This window comes from Mus caroli, chromosome 1 (genome assembly GCF_900094665.2).
Source record: "Mus caroli chromosome 1, CAROLI_EIJ_v1.1, whole genome shotgun sequence".
Classification (NCBI taxonomy): Eukaryota; Metazoa; Chordata; class Mammalia; order Rodentia; family Muridae; genus Mus; species Mus caroli.
The window spans coordinates 123,686,094-123,693,045 of record NC_034570.1 but is presented as its reverse complement, the minus strand read 5'-3'; the positions used below and the strand labels follow the sequence as shown (position 1 = coordinate 123,693,045).

The window sequence follows — 6,952 nt, the reverse complement described above, 5'->3', positions numbered from 1 at the left end:
ATGATTAAGGTTAAGATTTTTACTGTAGATAAAAGAAGGGAAATAGCCAAAGGCATTTGGGGAATCCAGAGCAGAGAATGACTTAGACCTAACACAGCCAGCAGACTGGACACAGCCAAGGCTAGGAAAACAAGAAACAATAGTGAAGAGAGCAAGAGAGAACAGGGCATAGCAAGAGAGAATAAGGGGAGAGCAAGCGAGCGAGCAATCGAGAGAATATAGTAAGAATAGCCTGGCTATAAGCATGAGTAGCTGAGCGTAGAGAAACCTATGAGTTGGAGGGAGTTTAGGGGACGGGAGGGGGCATGAGAAGGGCTGGGAAGCTACACTACACAATGCTACATCATAGCTAGTGTAGACTTTGAAACATGTTAACCTGTACTTGTAAGACTGAGGGAGCCTGGAGCCAGCATGGACTGTGATGTGATCAGCACCACAGGTAGCCAGCCATGTGTCCAAAGTAAGGGCAATGGCTCCTAGTGGCCGGTGGGAACTGGTCCCACAAGTTCCTGAGGAATTCTGGCTTTTATCTAAATGCCAGAAACTCTATAGTCCAGCCTGAGGTCATTGCTGGATATACACGCTGCCTTTTGTAGTTTGGGGAACTGCCCTGGGGACACCTTCCATATTGTCCCACGCAGTACCGAGAAGGTTGCTCTTCAGTGGTTCTGACCTCTAGCGATTATAGCTGCTTTCTCTGCACCAGCCTGAGAAATCTCCTGCCTTGAGTTTCTCTGTCAAACAAATTGGTCCATTTTTAAATTCAATTTTATTCAAGTTCCCGGGAAACAGGTAAACTGACACCAGATTCTGGGCCAAATATAACTGGATCCTTAGCCCAGCTCCTGTTAGTCTTTGACCCTCAGAAACCTCATGAGCCAGGCCTCAATGGCCAGGATTTCTGTTGTCATTCTAGTCTTCCAAGATCCCACAAGAATCACCCAGAAGCTCTGCTTCCTCCATGTGAGGTCTTTATTAGCCTGAACTTTCAGATGGTTCCACATTCGCTCCACAAACAATTCCAGAGGCTTAAGAACCACACAGGCTCAGGCTGGCTCATCACGGCATGAGCTCACCTCTCTGGATCAATTTTCTGTCTTAGTTTCTATTTTCATTGCGGTGATAAGATGCACACAAGTGCACATTCCACACACCTCTCTCACACAACAACAACAACAATAATAATAACAATTAATAATAACAAATAATAATGATAATAATAATAACAATGATTATAATACATACTAATACTTATTTGAAGTACCCTGGCAAAGGAAAATCAATGAAGAAAGGATTTAATTCAGACCACAGTTCAATATACAATTCACAATAGTTAGTAGTAATAAATTAGTGCTTGTTCAAAGTACCATGACAAAGGAAAATCAACAAAGAAAGGATTTACTTGAGCTCACAGTTCAGGGACTGGTCTGACAGAGCAGAAGCCAGAAGCAGGTAGGCACACCCCAGCCACATCTTGAAGCTGATGAGGGATGCAGCTGATGAGGGATGCAGCTGATGAGGGATGCTGATTCAGCTCGTTTTCTCCCTTACTCAATCCAGGACCCAAGCTGACTTTTAGGCTGGGCCTCCACACCTCAGTCTAATGACAGGCTAAATAATCCCTTGCAGTGCACCTGGAGGCATGTCTCCCAGGTGATTCTAGAGCAGTGGTTGTCAACCTTCCTAATGACTCGACCCTTTAATGCAGTTGTGGTGACCCCCAACCATAAAAGTCATTTTTGTTGCTACTTCAAAACTGTAATTTTGCTAATATTATGAATCATAACTGTTTGGTTTCAGACCCGGGACAAGAAACTGAGGTGCATATTTTAACATTAAAGCAGACCTGGCCTCCAGGTTCTCCCAGAATCCCTTGGTCCCTACCTAGCACACTCTGCCCCCATACCCTGAATTTGTAGCCCAGGGGCTGGGCTGCCCTTCTCCCAGAGGCTCTTCAAAATATAAGCCAGAAATCATTTTGGTCTCCTTCTCCCCTCAAACTCTCACTTCTCTTCTTTTTCTCCTCCTCCCTCTCCCTCTTTCTCTCTCTCTCTCTTTCTCTCCCTCTTTCCATTTTTCTCTTTCTCTCCCTTTCTCCCTCTCTCCTCCCTCTCTGTCTCTCTCTGTCTCTGTCTCTGTCTCTCCCCCTTCCCATGGTGACCCTGGCTTCCTTCCTTGGGGCCAGTGAACTCACCCACCCGAGAGCAGCTTCCTAATAAACCTGCATTTAATATATTCTAATCTGGCTTGAATTGGTTCATTTTTACCGGCAAAGAAATAGTTTAGCAGTAATGTAAATATTTGTGTTTTCAGACAGTCTTAGGTGACCCAGTGAAAGGGCTGTTAGTCCCCCCTGGAAGGGGTCATGACCCACAGGTGGTGAACTGCTGTTCTAGAGGGTGTCAAGATGACAACACCAACCTTCCCAGTCGCAATGTGGCAGCTGGTGCAGTGGCACCTGTTATGGTGCCAACTACTTGACAATGCAGAGGCAAAATTCAGAGCCAGCCTGGACAACATAGGCCTTGTCTCTAAAATAAATAAATAGCCCAACTCAGGGTCTTCCCCAAGGAAGGAGCCAATAGCCGTACCTCTATTCATCCTGCCTCAAATCCCCAAACCTCAAATGTCAAGTATTTCAGCACTGTGTCCACTTCCTGGTGACGTCAGCAGATGACCTAGTAGGCGCGGGTTGCACGGCCAGAGCCAAGCAGGAGAACACCTGCCCCTGCTCCCCGCTGGACTGGAGATTTAGCATCCAGTGCCTCCTCCTCCCGCAGTGTCTCCCTAGTTCCCTCCTGGTTACCTGCCATGCTGTCCTCTGTGCCACGTGTAATGTAAACGTGACTGACTTAGCCCAGCCTGCTCTCGAGCTCCTCAGTCTGTGGCTTTAGGATGCACCCGCCTGCTCTCCGGAGCTTCTCCGTTCAGTGGCTTTAGGATGCTTTCGCCTCTCCTGAGGTTTCGGTCCTTAGGGGATAAGGAGCTGCCCTTTAGTTTCTTTTCCAAGTCCCTGGCCCGGATGTAGATCACGGATGGAGCAGTTGCTGAGCATGTGTAAAACCCTGGGCTCTACCCCGATCCCACATCCTCTCAGATGCAGTAGTAATTTTTAGTGACGCCTGTATGTTCTCTTGAGGAGGACTTACGGAATTGCAAATCTGGGGGGTACAACAGATTCAAATCCCCATCCCTGTCTGCAGTGCTCCCAGCTGAGTTACCGTGGGCATGTCACGTGACTTCTCCAGGCCTTCCTTTCTCTCTCTGTGGAACACCTAGTGACGGTGGCGCTCTTCACAGGGTGTCCCCAAGGGGCCTGACATATCCAGGACTCCATGAAGTAGCGGCTTGCTACGGTCTCTATGTATGTTGCTGCCCCTCTCTACACCAGGAACTCCAGCTTGCTCCCTTGCCGGGGATCCCAGCCTAGGAATTAAAATTAGAAACCATGTTTAGTTTTATTTCATCCTTCAACTGTATGATCTCAGTAAAAAGGTATTAAGTAGAATCGATTGAAAATATCTAGCGAGGCTTTAAAAGACTATGAGCTGAGAGGATTTCTTTCCTTTAAATTTTACTTTATGTGTATGAATGAGTGTTTTGCCTGCATGTATGTCAAGTGCATGTGAAAGCCAGAAGAGGGTACCAGGTCCCCTGGAACTAGAGCTGCCATGTAGGTATCAGGAATGGAACTTGGATCCTATAGAAGGACAGCCATGGTCTTAACCAATGAGCCATCTCGCCAGCCCTGGGGGGCTTGCTTGTTTGTTTGTTTGTCCTGCTTTGTTTCCACAGCACTTTAAATGTAGCTGAAGTAAACATAGAAAAGGAATTCATGACAAATAGCATCGGGTCAGTGCAGCCTGGCTACCTTCTGAGGGAGTGAGCTCCCCATCCTTAAGAGCATGATTGGGGGCCAGTGAAGAGAGAGAGAATTCTGCAGGCACCACTAGCTCCAACAAGTCACAACAGGTTCCTAAGGAAGGCAGCCAGATCCACTCCTAGCCCAACTCTACCTGCCTCGACCCCTTCAGTCACCTGTCCTCCCGTAGATGCCCTACTTGGTGAGGGAATCCACAGGCCAGAGTCCCAGCCTGTCTGGATCTGCCAACATCAGGCCTGTACCTCACAAATGCTAGAATTACTCATGGATAGCCACCTGTCTCTGCCTTCTGAGTGCTGGGATTAAAGGCGTGGGCCTCCATACTTGCTCATTTTTATTAAAACAAGTGTGTTCCTGTTTCAGGGCTGGGCGTGGTGGCACATACCTTTGCCTCAGCATTTGGGAGGCAGAAGCAGGCAGATCTCTCTGAGTTTGAGGCCCATCTAGACTCTAAAGCAGGTTCCAGGACAGCCAGGGCTGGTACACAGAGAAACTCTGTCTGGAAAAAGAAAACAGAAAAGGAGAGCAGATGGGGAGATAGGGAAAGAGAGGGGAAGAGAGGGGGGAAAGAAGGAGGGAGGGAGGGAGGGAGAGAGAGAGAGAGAGAGAGAGAGAGAGAGAGAGAGAGAGATCTTTTTACCTGGGCACCTTGCCATTGTCCCAAGTTGAGTTGGGTGGATCACTTGAACCCAGGGGCTAGCTTGGGCAACACAGTGAGCACTTATCTGAAAAAGAAAAACAAAGAAGAAAAATAACACTGAAGAAAAACAAAGCTCTCTGTAAAACACTAGAAGTTAAAAAAAAAATAAGTACAGGAGCCTCTCCTTCTAGAGCCCTGTCTAAGCAGGGGGAAAGCAGCCATTTCAGAAATGCCAAGCACAGCTCAAGTGGGTGTTGCATGTGCGCTTCACAGATGTGAGCAGAGATGTTCACAGAGGGAACCACTATTACAGGGCGTTCAGCCTGCACGCAGGACCTGCAGGTGTTTCCAGTTTCCCAAACTGAATGGGACTTCCACCTCTAGGCTCAACGGAGCCTGAAAGTCTAAACTAATTAACATAAACAGGAAGCACCTGCTATCCTGGCCCTGTTAGAACCCACCTGCCAGCCAGGCCTCCTCCCAAGTGGCATGCTGGGGCCCCACTCTCATAACTCAGCCTTTGGTCCTGTTTCCCACTCTATACCCACAGGTATTCCTCGCCACAGAGAGGCTCTGGGGAGCTTCAGCACAGGCTGCTGGCTGGCCTGCTGGCATCAGTAAGGAGCTGTGCCCACTCCTCAGCTAGGTGCCCTTGGCCTGCCCTTCTTTGCCATGCCCCTCAGGCTTACTAACTAATGGCCCACTTACCCCGAAGGGGCCCCCTTCCTCAAGCCTTTGCACCCCTTGTTGGGTGCCCTTTCTACCCCTCTGCAACAGCATCTCTATCCCTGGGGCCACTCAATGAGCCTTGCTCAGGCCCCTCATGCTAGAACTCAGTGCTCACATCCCTACCATGAACATAGACGCTAGATGCCTGATGGTTCAGGAAGTGCTAGGGATGGGACCCAAGGCCTTGTTCATGTTGAACATCTGCCCTACCACTAACACAGCATAGAACCCTACTTCCTGAAACAGGCCCCAGATACCTTCAGAATGCCCCCTTGTCTTGCATATCATACCAACCTATCCCTATACTGGGCATGAACCCAGAGACTTGCACGTGCTAGGTAAGTGTCCTACCACTGAGCCTCAGTGCCAGTCCCACTTTAATGCTTTTAATTTAATTAGCATGCAAACTAACAGATTTCCTCATGATAGATTCTTTGCACACGTGTGTGGTGCATGCACACACACATGTTTGCGTGTGTATGGTGCATGTGTGCTCACCAGATGTCAACAGTGTCTTTGTCTCAATTGATCGCACCTTATGTTTTTGAAGCAGGTTCTCTCCCTGGAGGTGGAAGTCTCTGATTGGCTACACTGCCTGGTTAATACACTAGGGATTAGAGTCGCCTGTGGTGGGTGCCTCCCTTACCTTGCTGTCCCCCTCACCTTGCGCCAAGTCACCTTGCGCCAAGTGCTGATCATGGCTTCTTACCTAAGTGCCAGGGATTCCAACTTAGCCTGCATGCTGACGTGGTTGGGGCATCTCCCAAGTCTTCTGTTGTTCTTTTTTAATATTATTTTTGTTTTATGTATATGGTTGTCTAACCTACATGTATGTCTGTGTATCATGCTCATGCAGTGTCTGCAGAGACCAGCAGAAGGCATCAGATTCCCGGGAACTGGAGTCACAGACAGTTGTTAACCGTCATGTGGGTGCTGGGAATCAAACCTAGGTCCTCTGGAAGAGCAGCCAGTGCTCTTACCCGCTGAGCCATCTCTCCACCCTCAGCCCCTTGGCATTCTCACACACACTTTGTATTAGGGGCTCCCGCCGCTTCCTCTCCCCACCTCCCAGCGTCTACCATTCCACCCCCCAGAAGTCCCCCTTTACAGTGCATGTCTTGTATGACTCTCCCCTACCTTAAAGCCTCCCCATACCCATCATGCCATCTGTTTACACTTACTTCTACAGAAACACACACACACACACACATTAGAAGAAAATGTGAGTGCTTCACGAGTTCCATGTGTTCACATGTCATCCTTGCACAAGGGCGGTGCTAATCTTCTCTGTCTCTGTCCCCATGTTCACCACAGGTGCTGTTCATCTGAGCACTCAATGTTTTATGAGCTAATTTCCCCTCTTTCCCTCAAACATGTCTCTAACCCTCCTCTACCAGGAAGCCCTCCTTAGTGTTACATCCTCCAGCAATGCTGGCACAAAGGGCATGGGGCCCACTCACTGCCACAAAGACCATCCAAATCTACACAAGTTAAGCATCACAGAGCTTAGGGGAGGGCCCGTGAAGCCAGGTTATCTAGAAATTCTGTATCTATTGTGGTCTGCCTCTGGTCCTCAGAGTGTCAGCACCTGTTGGGTCCCTCTTGGACTGAAGAGGGCATGCTCTCTACTTGGCTGTGAGCTTCCTTGGGTAACCCTTCCCCTGAGGCCTTTGTTAGGATAGTAATACTATTTGAGGACC

General features: G+C 48.6%; 1 pseudogene; it reads right to left on the bottom strand.

The window, feature by feature from the left end:
* Positions 1–6,469: 6,469 nt before the first annotated feature.
* On the bottom strand, positions 6,470–6,585 carry LOC115032385 (annotated as a pseudogene).
* Between the last annotated feature and the right edge of the window lie 367 nt (positions 6,586–6,952).